Source organism: Hevea brasiliensis, chromosome 2 (assembly GCF_030052815.1).
Source record: "Hevea brasiliensis isolate MT/VB/25A 57/8 chromosome 2, ASM3005281v1, whole genome shotgun sequence".
Classification (NCBI taxonomy): domain Eukaryota; kingdom Viridiplantae; phylum Streptophyta; class Magnoliopsida; order Malpighiales; family Euphorbiaceae; genus Hevea; species Hevea brasiliensis.
Window position 1 is genome coordinate 28,418,764 of NC_079494.1, and position 25,692 is coordinate 28,444,455.

The window sequence follows — 25,692 nt, forward strand, 5'->3', positions numbered from 1 at the left end:
TTATAAAAGTTTTTATACAACTGCTCAAATAATTTACATACATATTATTACATGCATACATCAAAACCTATGTACATGGGTATACCTATGATATACCTGGAGTTGATCTGAATGTGTCTTCAAGAAGTTTACTCAACTGCTCTATGCTATTTTCACCTGCGACAGCATACAAAGCCATCACTGAGTGGTGAACTCAGTAGTGCACAACTATAATTTAAAACATAGTACAATATACATTGACAAAATTATAACAGTTAATTTGAAAGTCTTGAAATTCAATAAAATTCCAAAAGTCAAAATCTTCGTTGCCAATAATATAAATCATTAGTTAAAATGACTTTGAGTAAGAAATTCAATTTATCAAATCACAATTGGACATTTAAAGTAATTCTAGCAATCATGGAAATAAAGATTAATTCCCATAAATCAATTATGCATAAATCCCATTTAAAATTAAAATTCTTTACAATTCAAAAACCATTCTTTATCTCACTAACTATGCAAGACTAATCCGCAAGGGCCATCTTCAGAGTGATTCTAACTCCCTATGGTCGGGGAGGTCGAATCATCGTGCACAGTACACATCACAACAATGAAACTTTCGAAAGGGCCATAACATATAAACTTAGATCTAACCTCTAATAAGAGGAGAATCTAAGCCTGTGCACGTACCATGGTAATCAAAACAAAGCTAACTCCATTGTCTCCTCAACAAATGAGAGAGACGAATAATAACCTAGTCAAGCATCTATAGTGAGATACAAAACAATATCATCAATCTCTTTATCCTTTTTGTGAGCATAAATCACAATACAATTCGATTCAAAGTCAATTCCAATATCCAATAATTTTTATGTTCATCACAATTCAAAACATAAATTTGTATTTTTCCATGCAAATTGCCCATCACAATTCAAAATATATTCTATCAAAATTTTTCAAAACATAATTTATTTAATCCACAACAATGATTAATACTTGTTGAAATACTATTTAACAAAGCTAAATTCATAAATACTATGACAATTTTAATAATCATTGAATTAAATCCAATACTTGATAAACATAATACATAAGGAAAATACGTCATTTAGTCATATGAAATTTTCAGAACAAAATCAATTAAAAACTAGCTGTGCACAAACCTCTGATGAGTCACCTCTTGGCCTTGACTCAATGTTCCTTATGCTTTTCAATATCCTTTTCAACTGAAACACACAATTTAAAGTGTTTCAGTATTCAGTTAAATCATTTCTGACAATAAAATCCAATATCTAAATTTTCTTGGTACTATTCCCTTTAATTCATTTCATTAGTCAACCTATAATGTTGACCTTTGATGCACTCTAAGTGAGTCAATTTTAATGTTCCCATTTGTCACATTTTATAGTCTCTAAGTGTTAGTATATGTTACCAATTTCATTTTAAAGCTTATTGCATTTTATTGTCAAATTTTCAGTTTTATTGTCAAATTCTAACTTAATGTCCTATTTCTCTTGGTTTTTAGCTTCTAGTTCAAGAAGAAAAATTGTAGCTCTATGTCTTATTGCACTCTGGGCAAAATTTCAGGTCATTCTGAGTTGTATAGACCAAGATATGGTCAATTTACTAAAGCTGGACAGATTGCACCTTTAGTGCAAAATTTGGTCAATTTTAGGTCACTTTTAGTTCTGGCAATTTTAGTACCCGAACTTTTCCAAGCTATTTAACTTGGTTCTGGCCATTTTTGGGCTTTGGTGTCTTCATAAGAATTGTAGCTCTATGACTTATCCATGGTAAAAATTTCAGATCAATTGGACATGTTTTGAGTGAGTTATGGTCATCCTAATTACTATTGTTCATATGGTCAAAAATCTGGGTTTGCAAGGTTGCCATTCCGGATTTGATCATTTTTAAGGTCAGTTTCTAGGCAGAGTTTTGGCAACATTTCTCCATGAAAGTTGGCCTATTTGGTGTCTAGTTTCACCCCCCATTGGCCTCATACCAATTGGGTTCACAAATTTTGCACTTATGACCTAGTTTATGTGCTGCCAATATACACAACCTGCATTTGAACATCACACTTCCAGTTTTGTCAATCCTCCTCCTCCCAATACTTCAACATTTAATCATGGCACTTCTATATATATTGTACACAATTACAGCAAGCATTTTGGGCAGAACACTTAAGTGCTCAATGCACACAATACACCCTTAATGTTTAACATTTACTTTAACCTAAATTCAATGTACATCAACACTTATATTACACATACACTTCCATGGTAATTACACAAACTGCCCACCATTCAACACCATCATATTTCATTGATAAATTTCATAAACTCACACACAAATTCATGATATTTAAGGCTGCCCAACATGGCAGTTTACTAAAGTATCACAGTCCCACTTTTAAATCCTTAATTCAAATGTTCTAATTCATCAATTCACATTCAATCAATTTCTAGCACAAGTATTTTCATCAATCCAAGTGTAACCCTCATTTTCTTACTTATCAACATCCCAAAACATCAATTAAATTCATGAGATAATTAATCTCCCATGTTCTCATGGCTGCCCAAAATGAAGCAACAATACAAATCCCCATTTCAAAAGCTCAATCACAAGTTACACATGAGATTAACTTACTAGCATCACAAATTACTTTAATCCACACTAATTCCCATCAAATACCATCAATTACATATAAGAATAATTCACTTACCTTCCCTTTTCATGGCTGCCAAGAATTACACACACCAAATACTCACTCAATTCCTTAAATTTTTCAATCAAACTACTCACCATAACCTCAATACAAACTTTAATTAAGCAAGGGAAGAAAAACTAGCACTAACCTCAACTTGAGCTTGAAAAATCCTTGAAATTTCCTCTCTTTTTTGCTGACTATATATTGCCCATGGTGCAAGGATCATTTTTCATGAAGGGAGTTTGAAGAAATAATGGCTTAAAGGTAGGGAAATGGAGCTTGCTTCATCGACGTCCATGGAGGACATTTGAGAGCTTCAATTCGGCCATGGGAGAGGAGCTTGATCAAATTGACGGAGTGAGTTGGAAAATTAGGTGTCTTTATATAGTGCCACTTAGTGTCCACTAAGTAAAGTTTACTAATATAATAATTAAACTATCTAATATTTAAATTAAACCCCATAATTCCTTTAATTGCATTTCAATTTCATTTCATTTTTTTTTTCATAGGAATTTCTAAATTTAATACCACTTATTTTTCATGGAAATTTAAGTCAAAAGTCCACTCTAGATGTCAAATGAACAAAATGCCCTTCTTTGGATTAAATTCAGACTTTTTCGATAGCACCGATTTAATCCTTGTTCCGTCGATTTTCTTAAATTTTTGTTTTTATTTGTACTGACTTACTAATTTTTCTTTGACATTTGCAATGTCAATTATACCTCAGTAGACCTTTAATTATGTCCCGAAAATACTTCCCCGAGTTCTCTGCGGTCCAGGGCTAGTCAACGTTCCTCATCGTAACTTCCCGGTGCGGTCACCCATTGCTACGAGTTTGGCTCATTTAATTTAGTCACATTTTATCTCTATTATTTTTTCTTAATTTTTCTCATCACATATTTCATTATTTTATGCTCCTCACTGTCAATTAAGTGTAGTTCCAGACACTCCGACTTTCCGAGATAGACATTAGTCGTCAGAATAGTAGGATGTACAGACTATGAAAATGAGGATGTTATAATTACTATGTAATTGGATTGCAAGAAGATTAAGGAGGTCCAGAGCATTGGTGGGACTAGTGGGAGGAATTCAAGATCAATTGTTGATTATGTACTCCTTCAGTAACTCTTATAATATGAATAAATGAAATGCACCTAGGAATGCCCTAATTCAATTCTTGGTGGCTCAGAATTGAATCCCATAGAAAGTCCATGATCATACCATATTTATTGTTTATCCATGTATGCATGAGATGTATGGGAATGTATGCAAGTTATGATATATGCATGCTAATTGGATAATGTGCAAAGTGAGACCTTAAACGTAATTAAGCCAACCACTAAATCTTCCAAATAAATAATCAAGTTGAAAATGGTATAATTAAGGTAATTATATCAAGGGCCCTCTATTGAGACAATTATTTTAAGAAATTTTAAATATTTACATATGATGCAATTAATTTAAGAGATTTTCTTAAGAATAATTGTTAAGCATGAGATGTTGTAAATATGTAAATGGTTTGGTGGCCAATAATGGATGTGCCTAAGGACATTAAAATTATTTGCATGTTTACTGGCTCAATGGGATCAACTTAACTAATGCAAGATAAGTCAATAATAGATGTGCCTGAGATTTTGAGCATTAGGGGCTAGGTAAATGATTGAACCTCACATGAGATGTGATGGGCAAGGAGTTGCTCACTTACAGTTTATTGTAATTCCAATAATGGATGTGCCTGAGGATGATCAATAAGACTATAAGAATTCAATCACCCACTAGAAATCCATCCAACTAGGATTTTCGTTTTCTACTTTGGAAGTGTAGGATTTGCTATGTTAGTGGGAGGACCAATTTGATTAAAAGACCATAATCATTTTGGTTAAATACATGATACATTTACTAATTAATCTGGTGATTTTCTACAGTTAATTTTCTGATAATAATGAGCACACCACAACTACCACCATCCAAAATCCTTGCGAGCATACTTGATCATAATAGGTTGACAGGACCTAATCTTTCTGATTGGCTAAGAAATTTGAAACTTGTTCTGAACCTTGAGCATATAGGATATATTCTAGACTCACAGGTTCCTAGTCCCTTACCTCCAGAGGCCACTCCAAAGGAACATAAAACTTTGGACAAGTGGAAAGAGCATGATATGAAAGCCAAGTATTACATGCTTGCTTCTATGAGTAATGAGTTACAGATGCAACATGAAAACATGCAATATGCAAGTGAGATCCTCCTTCACCTACAAGAGTTATATGGTGAACATAGCAGGAATGCCAGGTATGAGATATCTAGGCAGCTATTTCACATGAGGATGTCTGAGGGACAAAATGTTGGAGGTCATGTCCACATGATGATTCGGCTTTTTGAGCAGCTGGAACATCTTGACTTTAGCATGGATTTCCAACTACAGACAGATTTGATCCTTCAGTCCCTTCCTGAGTCATTTGGGAATTTTGTGATAAATTTCCATATGACTAAGTAGGAATATACCTTGGCTGGTTTACTTAACATACTGGTTATTGCCTAAAAGAATATGATTGACAATAAAGGAAAAGAGGTAGCTTTGATTACATCTTCTTCTGCTGAAAAGTCCAACAAGAAGAAGGGCAATAAGAAAAAAAAAACCTTAAGTTCTAGGACCTTCCAAGAAGATATCTAAATAGAAAGGAAAGACCAAAGCTGATGGAGGCAAAGGAAAGTGTTTCCACTGCCAAAAGGATGGGCACTGGAATAGGAACTACCTAGAGTATAGCAAACAATAGCAGCTTACAGTAACGAGATATTAGACTCTGGGTTGATAATGGCTTAACTATTAAAGCGTTAGCCATAGGATCTAAATCTTCATACATGTGTGGACATGTTTTATATTTAAATAAGGTTTTGCATGTACCTGATACTTTTAAAAACATCATTTTTATATCTAGTTTGACTAGAGATGGTTATAAATTTCAGTTCATAAATGATGTTTGCAATATTTATTTTGGAAATAAATATGTTGGTTCGAGTTATATGCATAATGGACTTTATTATTTAGATAATAATGTTAAATACAAATCTAATGCAAGTAATCTAAAAGAATGCAATGCCATGATGAAAATCAACTCAAGTTCAAAATATATTTAGCACTTAAGGTTAGGTTATATTACAGAAGATAGGATTGCAAAACTGGAGAAAATGGGGATTCTATCCTCATTGAGTTCTGAACCTACTCCAACTTGTGAATCCTGCCATTAAGGCAAAATGACTAGATCACCCTTTGTAAGATAAGGACTAAGAGCTGAAAATATTTTGGAGCTAATACATAGTGATTTATATGGTCCATTTAAAGAAATGGCTAGAGGTGATTTTGATTACTTTATTACCTTTACTGATGATAAATCAAGGTTTGGGTAATTTGTATTTGATGAAATACAAACATGAATTCTTTGAAAAGTTCAAAGAATTTAAATCTGAAGTAGAAAATCAAACAAAAAAAAGTATTACAGCTCTTCGATCAGATCGTGGAGGTGAATACTTGAGTACTGAATTTGATGAATACTTGAAAGAGCATGGCATTGTTTCCTAGCTGACTCCTCCAGGGACACCATAGCTGAATGGTGTATCTGAAAGGAGAAATCGTACCCTATTGGATATGGTACATAGTATGATGAGCAATATTGATATACCAATCTGCTTTTGGGGATTTGCATTAGAATCAGCTTTGCATATTCTAAATAGGATTCTGTCAAAATTAGTATCTTCCACACCTTATGAGATATGGCATGGAAGAAAACCAAGTCTTAAGCATGTTAAGATTTGGGGTTATCCAGTTTATATCAAAAAGCTGCATACTGATGAATTGGAAACTAGATCAGAAAAGGGTCGATTTGTTGGATATCCAAAAGAGAGTTTTGGATATTATTTTTATTTGCCTACATCACAAAAGTTTGTGGTAAGTAGAGATGCCACATTTCATGAACAACAGTTTGTTCAAGAAAGAGGCAAAGGAAGGCAAATAGAGTTAGAATTGGAGAATTCTGACTAACCAATAGATCAGATGGATATAGATCCATCTAGTCAACCTACACCTATTTATGAAACATCTACAGCTATTCCTCGCAGATCAACCAGGATATCTCACCCACCAGTGAGATATGGTTTTCTTCATGAAGAAGAACAAGAGTTGTCTACTCATGAAGAAGTAGATCATGGAGATGATCCACTTAACTATGAAGAAGCTATATTAGATATAGACTCTTCAAAATGGATTGATGCTATGAAATCTGAGATTGATTCCATGTATAAGAATTAAGTTTGGGATCTTATTGACCAACTTAAAGGTATTGTACCTATAGGGAATAAATGCATTTTCAAGAAGAAAATTGGTTCTGATGGAAAGGTAGAGAGCTATAAAGCAAGGCTAGTAGCGAAAGGGTTTCGCCAAAGGCAAGGAATCGACTATGAGGAGACTTTCTCGCCTGTTGCCATGCTTAAATCAATTAGGATTCTATTAGCAATAGCTGCATACTATGATTATGAGATTTGGCAAATAGATGTCAAAACAGCTTTTCTCAATGGATACATTGAAGAAAACATTTTCATGGAACAACCTAGGGGTTTTGAATCCCAAGATGGTTCCAAAGTATGCAAGCTAAAGTGATCCATTTATGGGTTGAAACAAGCTTCAAGGAGTTGGAACATCCGTTTTAATGAAGCCATTAAGTCTTTTGGTTTTACAAAAAATGAGGATGAGCCATGTGTATATAAGAAGGTTAGTGATAATGCTATCACTTTCCTTGTCTTATATGTGGATGATATTCTGTTGATGGGTAATGACACTGGTATGTTGACAACTGTAAAGGTATGGTTGTCAAATACATTCTCCATGAAAGACTTAGGGGAGGCAACTTATATTCTTAGGATTTGCATCTACAAAGATAAAGCAAAAAGAATAATTGGTTTATCCCAAAGTCTATACTTGGAAAAGGTGTTAAAGAGGTTTAACATGCTTGATTCCAAAAGAGGATTGTTACCAGTGAGACATGGTATCCACCTTTCTAAAGAGATGTCTCTAAAGACACTTGAAGAAAGAGATAAAATGGCCAGGATTCCATATGTTTTGGCTATTGGAAGTTTGATGTATGCAATGTTGTGTACTAGGCCAGATATCACATATGCTGTTAGTTTGATTAGAATGTATCAATCCAATCCAGGCTTGGAACACTGGATAGCTGTCAAGAATATCCTTAAGTACTTGAGAAGAACTAAGGATTTATTCTTGATATATGGAGGTGGTGACTTGCAATTGGATGGTTATACTGATTTTGATTTCCAATTAAATATCGATGATAGAAAGTCTACCTTTGGATATGTGTTCATTTGTAATGAAGGTGTAGTCAGTTGGAAGAATTCCAAATAGAGTACGATTGCAGATTCCACTATCGAGGCTGAGTATATTGCTGCATCAGATGCTTCAAAGGAAGCTATTTGGACAAAGAAGTTTGTGATAGAACTTGCAGTAGTTCCTTCCATTGAGTTAGCAGTTGTAACACCCCTATGTTCGGTAGTGCGTTCTACTGTTGCGATGACAGTGTCTGTCCAGACAGCTAGGATGCTAGGAATTATATTTAAATATTAGTGTGGAGATATAAGGTATTGAAATACAATAGAGGAAAATACAAGAAAAATAAAAGAGAGAAAATAAAACTAAGCTAAATGAACTAAAAACTGTACCGATGGGTGATCGCACTAGGAAGTTACGACGTGGGCCGTTGACTAGCCTTGGACCAAGGGGAACCATAGAAAATATTTTTGGGACTTAAATAAACATCTATTGAAAAATAAATGGTATTAGAAATGTCAAAGAAAAATTAAATAATTAGTACAAAGAAAAACGAAAAATCGGTGTTACCGAAAAAGCCAAAAAGCAACACGAATAGGGGCATTGTGGTCAATTGACACCCCGAGTTGCCTTTTGACCTAAATGTACATTAAAAATAAATAATATTAAACTTTGAAAATACCATGAAAATTAAAATGGTGGTCCATAATTTAAATAGTGAAAGAAAAGAGGTTAAATGTGGGAATTATGGAAAATTTGATTAAACAAACATTATAATTGATTTTAATGCTCCACTAACATCTTCAAAGTGGACCATTAAGCATATTTGTGGAAGAATATTCCTTCATCTTCTTCATTTAGCAAACCAGTCGAAAACCACTTGGGAGAGAAAACTCCATTGCCGTTTGGTTGAGCTCCATGCAAACCCCTTTGGAGCCATCCTTTCCACTAAGTCCTTTCTTTAAAGTTAATCCTCACCTTGCAAGGAAGATTTTGGTAGCAATTTTAAGGAGGTTCAGTGAAGTTTTGATCAAGCTTCAAAGGTAGTAAGTGAGTATTTTCCATTCTTGTTTCATTAAACTTTGAGTGGATGTTATGGTGAGTTGTTTTGTGGAAGAAGTTTTAAAGTTTGATGATTTAATGGTGGTACACCATTTTGGCAGCCATGGGAACTCAGCATATTTAGTTTGTTTTTACTTGTTAATGGTAGTTTAAGATGTTGATGTAAGTGTTTATGTGTATAGAAATGATTTAGACAATGTATATTAAGAGTATGTGTAATGGTGCACTTAGTTTTGGAAGCTTGAAAGCAATTTGAAGGAGATATTTTCCATAAGGTGAATTAGCAACTTTAAAGTGTGGTTAGAAATGTGTTGTTTCATGGTTTTGTTTATTGAATTATGTTGTTTATGGTGGCAGCATGTATATGTGTATAATAGATTGGAATTGGATATGTAAATGGGGTATGTTCATGTAGTTAAATTGTGTAAATGGGTGTATGTTGAGAATGGTTACAAGCTGTCCAAAATGACCAAAATGTGTTGTTAAGTGTGTTAATGGTATGGTACAAACCAGAATTGGCATGAAAGAGTTAGCTTGGTAAGTATAGAATGTGTAATTAGTAAGTGATGAAGAATGTGTAGTAGGGCAGTGTATGTTTTACCTTAGAACCTTAAGTGTGTGACTCCAATTGGTATGAGACCAATTGGAGGTGAAACTAGGCAGAAAAATTGTCAACTTTCATGAAGGAAACTTACCTAAATTCTGTCCACAAAGTGACATGAGAATTGATCAAATCCGGATTAGTGACTTGAAAGCCTGAAAATTGACCATTTGGGCAGCAGTTAGTATTTTGGCCATAACTCACTCAAAACTGGTCCAATTGACCTGAAATTTTTACCATGAATATTTTAGACATAGATCTACAATTCTTATGAAGACACCAAAGCCAGAAATGGCCAGAACCAAGCCAAATAGCTTGCACAAGTTCATGTACCAAAACTGGCCGAACCAAAAGTGACCTAAAAATGACCTAGGCCTACCATTTTAGTGCATTATGTCCAGCATTGGTAAATTGACCATATCATGGTCTATACAACTCAGAATGACCTGATATTTTGCCCTGCGTGCAATAAGACATAGACCTACAAGTTTGTAGTTTGGATCAAAACCCGAAAACCGAGGGAACTAGGTCGTCCGGCTAGGTCAAAATAGTACACCGAAATCTAGTAAATTGCAATAAAATGCAATACACTTGGAAATGAAATTGGTAACATATACCAACACTAAAGGGCTATAAAATGTGAAATATTGGTAACATTAGAATTGACTCACTTAGAGTGCATCAAGGGTCAACATTATAAGTTGACTAATGAAATGAATTGAAGGGAATAGTACCAAGAAAATTTAAATATTAGATTTTATTGTTATAAACAAATTCATTGAGTACTGAAACACTTTAAATTGTGTGTTTCAGTTGAAAAGGATATTGAGAAGCGTAATGAACACTGAGTCAGGGTCAAGAGGCATTTATCAGAGGTTTGTACATAATACTTTTTATATTCACTATTTTTACTAGAAAATTTATTTGGAGAAATGAGTTATGAATCATTTTTTATTATTTTGGCTTTGGGAATCTTAATTAAGAATTATTGTGTTGCCTACTTTGCAAATGGAAATTTTGAGATAAAATATGTTTTGTGGTTTGTATGAAATATTTAAATATTGTGATTTGGAATTGTTTTGATTCACACTTGGCATGACAATATTACTATGTTCCTCCTCCATTTATGGGGTGAGTGTGATTATATTCCTCCCTCTATGACTTGCCAGTCTAAGGTGAGTGTGGATGAGTACTCATTATTTAGCTAGCTACCTCCCTCATTGATTTCGATTAGTGGGGTGAGTATGTCTTGTCGTGGTGTACAACACGGCATGTTCGAAAAAGTTTATTTCATGACCTAAGTTGTGTTATTGATTGGCAACACTGTGTTATCAAATTGTTTGATCAAATTTGTGTTATATGAGCTTTGAAAATCGTAACATGAAATTGTGAATTATTTGAATTACAAATTGTCAATAAAAGTTTTATATACTGCATTTTAAATCGTTATTATGCACCACTGAGTAAATTTTACTCAGCGATAGCTTTTTCATTGCTGTCGCAGGTAGACAGACGGACAGAGCAGCAGAGTAGGCTGCTTGTGCTACATTTTGAGATTTCACCGGGTATATTGAGTATACCATATTTTGTAGTTTTTGTTGTAATGTATTTGCACTGTATGTATATATTGTACTTGGTCTTGAGCAGTTGTAAACTAAAATTGTAAATTATTTTAGCTTGTAAAAATATTTTTACATATTTCTTTTATCTCATCTTTTGGGAACACTGGAAATTTGATTGTTGAACTGAGTTGATAATATTGAGAAAATTAGTGTGTTGAATTGTTATTGGAGTTTGGGATTGAGAAACATATTGGAAGTACTTTTTTTTACAGGTTTTTGAAGAACTATTTTATTCAAAATACAGATGGCACTCTGCCAAAATATTTACAGAAATTATTGATACTCAAATTTGTTATTTTGTTTTACTTCAGTTAAAAATTTTTAATACCTGTCAAAAGTGCTCACCACTGTAAAAAGAAGTAAGAAAAGTTTTAAAATCCCTTCTAGTGTATTTAATGGGTTATCAGTAGACAAAGTTTGGAAATTCATTAGGTATACTATGGGATCATATTATGCCTTACAGAGGGGTAGGGTGTGACAGTAATTCCACTCTACTGTGACAACACTAGAGCAATCATACTGGCTAAGGAACCCCAGTCTCACTAGAAGTCTAAACACATAGAAAGGCGCTACCACATTATCAGAGAAATAGTTGGGTGAGGCGATGTAGCCATGCAGAAAATAGCATCAGCTGAAAATCCAGCTTATCCATTCACTAAGCCTATGTCACAAACTCAGCTACACCGACATCTTGAGAAGATGGGTCTAAGATATTGTAATGAATGGCTCTAGTGCTAGTAGGAGATTGTTAGTACTATACCCTATAGCATATCATTTAGTTTGTATCTTATACACGTTTTATTAATAAAAGGCATTTTCACTTTTCCGTTTACATATTATATTTATGTGTAATAGAAAAGGTCCATTGATATTTTGTTAGAAATTCTATTCTTAAGCTGTTAAGAATATGAGTGACAGTATTTCTAGCACAAAGTATCATAAATTAGTTTACAATCGAGGATACTTCACATAGAACATAACTTATCCAGAAAGATTGTATCATGTTTGTTCCCAATGTATTTATATGAGATATAAATAAGATAGAATGGTGAGTCTCATGCCCTATAACAAACATGATAGGCACTTATGCATGATAAGTAGGCCGAACCAGTGACATTTATGACAAGCACATAGAGTTTAATCTTGTCAATGCATTGTCATAAATCATATCAGTGCATATAATCTTTAGACCTGAGATAGCACAGTTATCTTGTATATAGGTGGTTTGAGTTTGATATTGCTTTCATACTTGTACTGTGCATGGGTATATGGGCACGTGTTGGCTCCTACTAGTTATATATGGAGGTAGGTGTTAATCAAGATGAAATCTGTTCCTCTAAGTAAATAGAGATAAAATCCTATGTTTATTTAATTGTTCTTGATGTTTCAAGTTTCTGGCCAGGACAAATAGATTTAATCAGAAAAGAGTTTCTGATGAGAAAAATTTTTTAATCAAGAATTGGAATTAAAAGAGAACATAATATTCATAGCAAATGGGGTTTGACATAAACCATGATTTCAACTTGAATTGGGATTTTGTAATAGAGAGATTCTAGTGCATAGTAACATATGATTATAGGTTCCTTTAAGGTAAGCCTTATTACTAATTGGGTGGCTATGGCATGCTATGCTAGGTGTTAACCATAGTCTATGAGCTGCCTAAAATGATTTAGAGAAATCATTTATGGTATGAAAGAGTTCTGATGATATTAATAGTTGATATCATATTTCATTGCCAATTAGTGATGAGCCTAGTGAGTCACACACATAGACAAGTAATCACCAAGTTAAATGTGATTTAATTAATTAGTTAAAGAGTTTAATTGATTAATTAAATAGGTTTGGTTTGCAATTAGATTACAAAGTTCCTAGCATGGTTTAAAACCAAATCTAGGTTATTGAATGTATAGTATAAGTTAAATTTATATTTAAAAGTGTTTAAATATGAATTTAATTATGAGAAATTAATTAATAGAGATTAATTAATTAATTTATAATTGATATAAATTGATTAGAAGAAGAGAAATAATTATTTTGGGTTGAGAACTCAAAATTAAGACACAAGGGTATTTTGGTCATTTCACAGGGTGGCATGTGGCACCATGAGATGGTGACACATGGCACTGCACATAAGCTTGTCAATTGTCTTTTAATCATGTAAGATGATTAAAGTTAAGATTAAATCTAAGTTTGACACTTGGCACTATCACACCCTACCCCTACGTAAGGCATAACATGATCCCGTAGTATACCTAATGAATTACCAACTTCGTCTACTGATAACCCATTAAATACACTACAAGGGATTTTAAAACTTTGCTTACTTCTTTTTATAGTGGTGAGCACTATTTACGGGTGTTAAAATTTTTTTAACTGAAGTGAAACCAAATAACACATTTGAAGAAATAATAATTTCTGTAAAAATTTTGGCAGAGTGCCATTTGTATTTAGAATAAAGCAGTTCTTCAAAAACCTATAAAAAGCACTTCAAATATTTGGTTCAATCCCCAACTCCAATATTCAATCAACATAATAAGTTTCTCAACATTTGCTAACTCAATCCACAATAATTTTCCAGTGTTTTCAAAAGCTGAGATAAAAGAAATATATCACAATATTTACAAACCAAAATAATTTACAAATTTAGTTTACAACTTTAATGTATAATTTTAATTTACAACTGCTCAAAACCAAGAACACTATATACATACAGTGAACATACATTATAATACAAAATGCAAAATATGATATACTTAATATACTCAATGAACTCTTAATATAGCATTAGCAGCCTAGTCTACTGCCCTGTCAGTCTGTCTACCTGCGACAGTAATGAAAAACTATCGTTGAGTAAAATTTACTCAGTGGTGCACAATAGCAATTTGAAATGCAATATATAATTCTTTTATTGACAATTCACAAATCAAATAATTCACAATTCCATTTCACAATTTACAAAGTTCATATAACACAAATTTGATCAAACAATTAAATAACACAGTTTTGCTAATCAATAACACCATTTGATCAAATAACTGAATAATACTGTTTTGCCAATTAATAACACCATTTGATCAAATAACTGAATAATCCAGATTTGCCAATCAAGAACACCATTTGATCAAATAACTGAATAATACAGTTTTGGCAATCAATAACACAATTTGATCAAATAACTGAATAATACAATTTTGCCAATCAATAACACAATTTAGGCCATGACACAATTTTTCCGCACATGCCATGTTGTACACCACGACAAGACACACTCACCCCAATAATCGAAATCAATGAGGGAGAAAGCTAGCTAGATAATGAGTACTCATCCAAACTCACCTCAGACTGACAAGTCAAAGAGGGAGGAACATAATCACACTCACCCCATAAATGGAGGAGGAACATAGTAATATTGTCATGCCAAGTGTGAATCAAAACAATTCCAAATCATAATATTTAAATATTTCATACAAACCACAAATCATATTTTGTCTCAAAACTTCCATTTGCAATGTAGGCAACATAATAATTTCCAAATACAATTCTCAAAGTTAAAACAATAAAAAAAATATTTATAACTCATTTCTCTAAATAAATTTTCTAGTAAAAGCAGTGAATATAAAAAGTATTGTGCACAGAAACAATTTAAAACTATAATGTTCAAATAAATTTTTAAGTAGAAAATAAGAAATCAAAATTATTGTGCACAAACAAAATTTCAAATAATAACATACAAAAAATCATAATTTATTTCAATTGAAAAATTCAAAAGAAACAACTATTGTGCACAAACCTCTGATATATGCCTCTTGGCCCTGACTCAGTGTTCCTTATGCTTCTCAATATCCTTTTCAACTGAAACACATAATTTAAAGTGTTTCAGTGCTCAATGAATTTGTTTCTAACAATAAAATCCAATATTTAAATTTTCTTGGTACTATTCCCTTCAATTCCTTTCATTAGTCAACCTATAATATTGACCCTTGATGCACTCTAAGTGAGTCAATTCTAATGTTACCAATATGTCACATTTAATAGCCTTTTAGTGTTGGTACATGTTACCAAATTCATTTTTAAGTATATTGCATTTTATTGCAATTTGCCGGATTTCGGTATACCAATTTGACCTAGCTGGATGACCTAGTTTCCTCGATTTTTGGGTTTCGGTCCAAACTAAAAACTTGTAGGTCTATGTCTTATTGCATGCAAGGCAAAATTTCAGGTCATTCTGAGTTATGTAGACCAAGTTATGGTTAATCTACCAATGCTGGACAGAATGTACCAAAATGGTAGTTTTATGTCATTTTTAGGTCACTTTTGGTTCGGCCAGTTTTTGGACCTGAACTTGTGCAAGCTATTTGGCTTAGTTCTGGCCATTTCTGGGCCTTGGTGTCTTCATAAGAATTGTAGATATATGTCTCAAATATTCATGGTAAAAATTTCAGGTCAATTGGACCTGTTTTGAGTGAGTTATGGCCAAAAAATTAACTGCTGCCCAAATGGTCAATTTTCAGGTTTTCAAAGCACTAATCCAGATTTGGTCATTTTTCAAGTCACCTTCTAAGCAGAATTTTGGTAAGCTTCCTTCATGAAAGATGGCACATTTTGTGCCTAGTTTCACCTCCAATTGGTCTCATATCAATTGGAGCCACACACTTAAGGTTCTAAGCCAAAACATACACTGCCCTATTGCACAATGTTCATCCTTTACCAATTACACATCCTATGCTTACCAAGTCACTCTTCCATGCCAATTCTGGTTTGTACCATAATATTAACACATTTAGAAACTCATTTTTTGTCATTTTGGCAGCTTATAACCATTCTCAATATGCACACTATAACCCAGAATTTTTCAAGTCTAATTACAACAATTAAACACATGAATGTACCTCATTTACATGTCCAAATTCAAACCTTTATACACACTTACATGCTGCTATCCAAAATAACATAATTCAATAATATAATTCCGTAAACTAAATCCAAACTATTAAAATAAATATAACATATCAATATACACATATAACATATCTTCACATTAAATTCATATTTTCTTTTTTTTTTTTTTTTCTTTTCACTTCATTTTTCACTTTTCAATTTTCAAACTTCAACACAACACACAAAATCAATCATTTAAAAAAATTCATAAATTACACAATAAATAAAAATTTAAATAAACAATAAAACACATGCCAAAATGTTCATCTCAAAAAAAAATCAAAAAAAAAATAAAAATCACAAAAAAACAAAAAAAAAAAAAAAAAATCAATAAAAAAAAAATATAAATAAAAAAAAAATAAAAAATAAAAAATTTAAAAAAAAAAACTCAATAAAAAAATACTTTATTCTTAAACCCTCTCTACCTCCTAAGTTGAAAGAAAAAACTGATAGAAGAAAAATCAAAAGAAAGGGGCTTTATTTCATGAATGGATTGGTGCATGGCTGTTTTGCATTGTTGCCCATTTTTGTTTTTTTTTTTTTTTTTTTTTTGAGGAGAGGTTGGTGAGTGAGAAGATGAGTGAGAGAAATGATCCATAATATGATTTTAATGTTTTAGTGGAGTTAGTTTTATTTTTTTTTAAATTAATTTTTTTTTTTTTTTAATTTTTTTTAATTTTTTTTTTTTTTTTATTTTTTTTTTTTTTTTTTTTTTTTTTTATTTTTTTTTTTTTTTTTTTTTATATTTTATTTTTTTTTTTTTTTTTTTTTTTTTTATTTTTTTTTTAATTTATTTTTAAATTTCATTTAAATTCAAAATTTCAAACATATTATTATACATTATTTTTTTTATTTTTTTTTTTTTTTATTTTTTTTTTTTTTTTTTTTTTTTTTTTTTTTTTTTTTTTTGTTTTTGTGTTTTTTGTCCCTCTTGCTTGCTTCAGTTCCAGTCATGTATAACTTGCTGTACTATGATATGACTACTGAGATTGAAAATATATATAATGAAAATAAAAAAAAAAAAAAAAAAAAAAAGAAAAAAAAAAAAAAAAAAAAAAAAAAAAAAAAAAAAAAAAATAAGCAAAGAAGTGGCGAAACAAGCGAGAACCGGCTGAGCGAGATGAGAGACCGTGGACATGGACTGGACCGGAGACCATGGGAAGACTTAAAAAGATTTTAAGACTAAAAGAGACATATATAAATATATATAAAAAAAAAAAAAAAAAAAAAAAAAAAAAAAAAAAAAAAAAAAAAAAAAAAAAAAAAAAAAAAAAAAAAAAAAAAAAAAAAAAAAAAAAAAAAAAAAAAAGAACAAGCATTGTGTGGTCATTTTTTTTCATTTTTGTTTTTTTTTAAAATTTGATATAAATAAAAAATAAAAATTAATAAAAAAAAAAAAAAAAAAAAAAAAAAAAATGAAAATAAAAAAAATAAAAAAAAAAAAAAAAAAATAAAAAAAATGAAAAAAAAAAAAAATTTTTTAAATTTAAATTAATCTAAGCTAGTAGTCCACTAACTCAATTAAGTGGCCATATAATCTGCATATTTTTGGCAGATTGCTCATCTTCTTCAACATTACAAAAACCAGCCGTGAGCCTCCATTGAAGAACCTCCATGGCCATCCATGGCCAAGCTCCATGCAACCATGATTTAGCCATATTTTTCACTAGCTTCCTTCACAAAAACTGTTCTACACCACTTGGGCAGTAGATATGCAGCAAGAAGATCAAGTTTAGTTAAGGTTTTGAAGAGTTTCCAAAGTGGCAAGTTTGTATTTTTGGTTATTGCTTCATTAAAGTTTGTGAGGAGGTTATGGGTACTTGAATTGTGGAAAGAATTTTGGAGTTTGATGTTCTAAGGGAGATGTTTATTTTTGGCAGCCATGGAAACTCCTTGAGGACAGTTTATTATTGCTTGTAAATGGTAGATTAAAGGGTTGATTAGGTGTTTATGTGTGTAGGAATTTATTTGGGTGATGTATATTAAGTATATGTAAATGTCTACTTGAATTTGGAAGCTTGGAAATTAATGGAGTGTGATGTATGAATCGGCAGCTTGATTTGGTGAATCATAAAAATGTTATTTCATGTTTAGTTTATGGAATATTAATGTTAAATTGTGGTAGTTGTTATGGCAGCTTGGGTATATGTATGATGGTGTGAGGTTGGACATGTAAATGAGCTAGTTTAGGTGATTGAATTGTTGTAATTTGAGCTTGAAAAATTCTGTACTAAATGGTGCATATTGAGTGTGATTGTAAGCTGCCAAAATGACCAACAATATGTTGTGAAATGTGTTTAGGTTATGGTACAAACCAGAATTGGCATGAATGTGTCATTTGGTAAGTGTTAAATGTATCATTTGATGAGTGATGGACAATGAGCAATAGGACAGTGTGTGTTTTAGCTTAGAACCATAAGTGTGTGGCTCCAATTGGTATGAAACCAATTGGAGGTGAAACTAGGCACAAAATGTGCCAACTTTCATGAAGGAAGCTTACCAAAATTCTGCTTGTAATGTAACTTAAAAAATGACCAAATCCGGATTAGTGCAATTAAGGCCTGAAAATTGACCATTTGGGCAGCAGTTAGTGTTTAGGCCATAACTCACTCAAAACAAGTCCAATTGACCTGAAATTTTGACCATGAATAGTTAAGACATACATCTACAAGTCTTATGAGGACACCAAAGCCCAGAAATTACCATAAACAAGTCAAACAGCTTGCACAAGTTCGGGTCCAAAAACTGGCCAAACCAAAATTGACCTAAAATGACTTAAAGTTACCAATTTTGGTACATTCTGACCAGCAATAGTAAAATGACCATAACTTGGTCTAGTAAACTCAGAATGACCTGAAATTTTGCCCCGCGTACAATAAGACATAGATCTACAAGTTTGTAGTTTTGACCAAAACCCGAAAACTGAGGAAACTAGGTCATCCAGCTAGATCAAACTAGTATCCCAGAATCCAGTAAATTGCAAGAAAATGCAATATACATGGAAATGAATTGGGTAACATGTACCAACCCTAAAAGACTATTGAATGTGACACATTGGTAACAGTAAAACCTAATTCACCTAAAATGCATCGAGGGTCGACATCTTAGGTTGACTAAGGAAATAATAGAATTCAGTAAATTAATTATCAAGCATTATCTTTAGAGACAGTTTAAATGAGTACTAAAACACTTCAAATTGTATTTCTCAGTTAGCAAAGACTCAGGAAAAGGGAAGGAAACACTAAGTCAAGGCCAGGAGACAGTTATCAGAGGTTTGTGCTCAACAGTTATTTCTTTTGAATTTTTCAATTGAAATAAATTATGACTATTTGTATATTATTATTTTTAATTATGGAAATGTGTTTGAATGGATACTTATTGCTTGAAAAGCATTGTAAATGATTTGAAACTGTGGAAAAATTTATTTAGTGTGATTTGTGAAAATTGACGTTAATTATGAATTTTGTTGCCATTTTGTGAATGAAATTATGACTTTGGAAATTTATTGGATTCTCACAAATCATTTGAATAAAATATTTGGAATTGATTTGTGTTCACACTTAGCATGACAGTATCACATTATTCCACCTCCATTTATGGGGTTGAGATCGTTTATTTTCCTCCCTCTCTGGTTTACCAGTTGAGGTTGAGATCGGATGAGTACTCATTATATAGCTAGCTTCCTCCCTCATTGATTTCGATTATTGGGGTTGTAGATTGCTTTGTCGTGGTGTACAACGCGGCATTGATCGGAAATTTGTGTCATGGCTTAAGTTGTGTATGAATTGGCAACACTGTGTTCTTAAATTATTTGACTAAATTGTGTTATTATGAGCTTTGATAATTTGTGAAATGGAGTTTAAATTCTTATTGACATTCACTGTCTTTTGAATTTAATCATGTTTTGACTTATTGATATTTATTGTGATATTGTGAAATAGATTTCAAATTCTTTATGACATTCATTGTCTTGAATTTAACTATGGTTTTAGTATCCACAATTTATATGACTTATAATTTGTCATTTAAAGTTGTATTTGGTTAATGTTGTGCACCACTGAGACATTGTCTCAGCGATAGCTTTTCACTACTGTCGCAGGTAGACAGACGGACAGGGCAGCAGACTAGGCTGCTAGTGCATTCATCGAGAGATTATCAGGTATACTGAGTATACAATATTTTGCATTTTATACTGTAATGTATGTTCACTATATGTATATATTATTCTTGGTTTTGAGCAGTTGTAAATTAAAATTGTACATTGAAGTTGTAAAATAAATTGTAAATTATTTTGGTTTGTAAAAATTGTAATATATTTCTTTTATCTCAACCTTTGAAATTACTGAAAAATTATTGTGGATTTGAGTTGACTAAATGTTGGAGCTTGAGATTGAGAAATATATTTGAAGTGCTTTTTATAGGTTTTTGAAGAACTGTTTTATTTAAAATACAGATGGCACTTTGCCAAAATTTTTACAGAAATTACTAATAATTCAAAAGTGTTAGCTGTTTCACTTCAGTTCAAAAAAGTTTTTAACACCTGTAAATAGTGCTCACCACTGTAAAAGAAGTAAGAAAAGTTTTAAAATCCCTTGTAGTGTATTTAATGGGTTATCAGTAGACGAAGTTAGTAATTCATTAGGTATACTACGGGATCATGTTATGCCTTATAGAGGGGTAGGGTGTGACAATACTAATTAATTAATTTTTCTTTGATATTTCTAATGATATTTATAATTCAATAGACATTTATTTAAGTCCTAAAAATATTTTTCAGGGTTCCCTGCGGTCCAGGGCTAGTCAACGGTCTACGCCGCAACTTCCCGGTGCGGTCACCCATCACTATGGTTCTCGGCTCGTTTAACTTAGCTACATTTCATTGCTATTATTTTTTCTTTATTTTTCTTGTCTTTTCTTTTCTTGTATTTCATTATTCAATATCTCCTCACTAATATTTAAATATAGTTCTAGGCATTCTAACTGTCCGGACAGACACTGGTCACCAGAGCAGTTGAACGCACTACCGAACATAGGGATGTTACAATTCTCCCTCCCTTAAAATAAATTTCGTTCACAAAATTTTACCCAATAGCCATCTTACAATAGTCATACGTTTATTTTCTCCTTTCTATATGATTGTATAATCTTCTTTCCCTCGAATTTGTATAAGACTTTTAACAATCTAATACAACATTTAATTTGTTTGTATAACACCAATCTTCTCTTACTATTGTGCTGTCTAATATTTTGGTTCATGTTCCTTCTTAAATGACCCTTGAGGTTATGTTAGAATGATTTATCTAGTCATTGGTCCTCTGACCATTCTAGTCAATAGTCTTCCTCACATTCGTAACATTTCTTTGTTATATCTAAACTAACTGTTCAGATTTTTCCTTCCACAATTCTTTTTATCTATTAATATTTTATAACTTACTTCCTTTTGTACTAAACTATAACCTTTTGATTTTCTAATTTTTGAGTTTTAAATCCCTAAGTAGGATTTTGAAACTTATTTCTAATAATTAAATTCTATCCTGGCATAACTATACCAAAACAGATGCCGTTGGCAACTATTCTCATCTTGGTGTACTATCGAGTAGTACGTAGCTCTACACAATAATCTCAAGTCAGTACTGTAATCTGCAGCTTACAGTATAAACATCAAGAACATTGCATAGTTACTACGATACATCCCAATAGATTAAACTTTCCTATCCTTTTATCCTTTTCGAATTCGCTAATATCTGAAACTTATTCTGATTACAATATCCATTGACAATTACTAATTATAACATCTTTGCCCTCATCTAGAGCAATTCCATTACTATAACTTACTTTTAGGTAACTAACAATTTTTTTTTATATATATATAAGGGACTGTAGGAAGGCAAACAATACTGGTACTAACATAAAAGTATGCAGACCCCAGGTCAAACAATACATATATATATTAGTTATTAGTTTAGAGAGTACCAGCAACAATGTCAAAAGTATCAGCCTCTTCCCTCTGTTGTATAGCGTATACTCTAGCTGAAGCATCACCCTGTTCTGGCTGATTCACAGTACTCTGACTTCTAGGTGTACTACCCCTACCTCTATCTCTGCCTCTACTAACTGATGGTGAACTATTTGGGGTAGAAACTTGGGTTGACTCCTCTGGTGTAGTAAATGATTCAGAACGGCGTGGATTTATACAATCCCTAGCAAAATGACCAATCTTTCCACAATTAAAACATGCTCCTATGGCTCTATAACATAACCCACTATGTGGTTTACCATAAGTTTCACAAAGTCAATATGACAACGCATTTCTAGATTTCTGTTGAGTTTGCTGATCGGGTCGAGGTGGTTTCTGTCCAGAAGATCTATTTCTACCGGACTTCTTACCACCTCTGTTGTGTCCCCCAAAGTTTTTTCTCTTTCCAGTAGGATCACTGGAACTCTGTTCTACTGACTTTCCCTCTTTTTCTGTCTTCTCTGATTTCTTTTTCTCAGAGGCTGCTTCAGATTCAATTTTTTCTAATTCTAGTGCTTGAGAAATAAGCTCAGAGAATTTGTTATGTTTGAATTCGACCACTTGTAATCTGATACTAGGCTTCAAGCCGATTTCAAACCTCTTACATCTCTCCTTACTGGTAGAAAGTAGACTTACTGCATAATGGCTCAAGCGGGAAAATTCCCTTTCATATTCAGTCACCGATCTACTCCCCTATTTCAGACTTAGGAACTCTTGCAGCTTTTGGTCCACAAAAGCATTAGGGACATATTTTTGTCTGAACTCCCATAGAAAATCATTCCATGTTAGTACTGAAGTTTCTACCAGACTATGGGGAATGGTTTTCCACCAGTCATATGCATCCCCCTATAGCAGAGACACTGAATATTCAAACCTGAGCTCCTCTGTACAATGTAGCTTCTTAAACACCCTATCCATTCTTTCTAACCATTGTTCTGCCTTTAGAGGATTTACTGTCCCCTTGAACTCAATAGCCCCATATTTCATCAATTTGTCATACTGCCTAGCAGAAGACTGTGGTTGTTCCACTGGTGTCTGTAGTGGGACTTGAGTAGGCACGTTACCAGCCATCTGTTGGAACATTGCAGTCATCTCACGAGCGAATCGAGTAGGAAATCTGCGATCGAGGGGTGCGGCTGATCCACTGACATTGTGTAGGGCTAGGGCATCCCCTTGTACCTCAGCCTCTATCGATTGATCGACTGAACGATCACCCTCTTTCATAGTCAATTCAAGGATCTTAGACCTCCTGAACAAATAACACAAGGAGATTTCGTCCCGTTAGTGCATATTTATAATGTAATATACTTTATGTATCAAACAATGACATTGAGCAGTTGTACTATGAAGAAAGAATATTCAATTTACAGGTGAAAACAGAATTTAAAAGCTAGCTCTGAAACCTCTTAAACATATCACACCCTACCCCTCCATAAGGCATAACATGATCCCGTAGTATACCTAATGAATTACCAACTTCGTCTACTGATAACCCATTAAATACACTATAAGGGATTTAAAAATTTTTCTTACTTCTTTTTATAGTGGTGAGCACTATTTACATGTGTTAAAAAAATTTTTAACTGAAGTGAAACCAAATAACACACTTAAAGAAATAATAATTTCTATAAAAATTTTGACAGAGTGCCATTTGTATTTTGAATAAATTAGTTCTTCAAAAACCTGTAAAAAGCACTTCAAATATTTGGTTCAATCCCCAACTACAATATTCAATCAACATAATAAGTTTCTCAGCATTTGCCAACTCAATCCACAATAATTTTTCAGTGTTTTCAAAAGCTGAGATAAAAGCAATATATCACAATATTTACAAACCAAAATAATTTACAAATTTAGTTTACAATTTTAATTTACAACTGCTCAAAACCAAGAACACTATATATATACAGTGAACATACATTACAATAAAAAATGTAAAATATGGTATACTCAATATACCCAATGAACTCTCAATATAGTGCTATGCTAGGTGTTAACCATGGTCTATGAGGTGCATAAAATGATTTAGAGAAATCATTTATGGTAAGAAAGAGTTCTGATGGTATTAAGAGTTGATATCATATCTCATTGCCAATTAGATTGCAAAGTCCCTAGCATGACTTGAAACCAAATCTAGATTATTGGATGTATAGTATAAGTTAAATTTATATTTAAAGTATTTAAATATGAATTTAATTAATGAGAAATTAATTAATAGAGATTAATTAATTAATTTATATTTGATATAAATTAATTAGAAGAAGAGAAATAATTATTTTGGGTTGAGAACTCAAAATTAAGACACAGGGGCATTTTGGTCATTTCACAGTGTGACACGTGGCACCATGAGATGGTGACACGTGGCACCATGAGATGGTGACACATGGCATTATACATAAGCTTGCCAAATGTCTTTTAACCATGTAAGATGATTAAAATTAAGATTAAATATAGGTTTGACACTTGGCACAATGTGTTTGGGTCACTTAAACCTAGAGCTAATCAAAGGGTGACATGTAGCAAGGGTTTAATGTGTTAACCTATCTATATAAGTGTTGTTATGAGAAAAAATAAAACACAAGCAGCAGCCACAACTTTATGCCGCTACCTTGGTGTGCAATTCTCTCATCATCTTCTTCTTCTTCTCTCATCAATCCAAGAGATTAGAAAAATCAATCTCTTTAATTAAGAACACCAGAAATTATTTTTAGTGTCCTGTTTACATCTCTAATCTTTTAAAAGGCAGAACTTGATTTTCTAGTTAATAAAAAAAGCTTTAGAAGCTGTTCAAGGGCTGCCATAGGTGTTCTTGGTGTGGACAAGCTAGAGGGACAACATTTGGTGTCCTGAAAACGAATCTCAAAGGCGCAAATACACTGCAGTGCATCAAGAGGTTACTGTGTTTGTTCTTGATTTAATATAGGGTTCTAAAATTAATCTGATTAATTTTTAAAATCTTAAATGGCAAATACAGATCAAAAAACATATTAAAAGAGTTTTAATATGTTTTTTTATCATTGAAATCAAATAGATAAAAATAAATCTTGCATGATGTATGTGACCCAAGGTAAAATTTTTTGAATTCAATGGTATAAACTTGTGTTTTTCACACTTCCGTTCCTTCAATTGGTATCAAAGCCACTATATTTGCTATTTAGATTGTTGATTATATGATTTAATTATGTGTTTTGATCATGAGATGATTTATCCATTGCTTGTTACAATGGAGGTGTGGCGGCATGCTTGAAAAACACCATCAATGGTGTGCATGGCTTGGCTTCCATGGGTGGTTCAAGGTTTGGCTTTTAATTATGTAATTATTGTATGATCTAAGGCCTATTCTTTGACTAATTAAAGTGTTTAATTAGTAGTTTTAATCACACAATTAAATTATGATTTAAATCAGAATTTTAAAAATTATTTGAA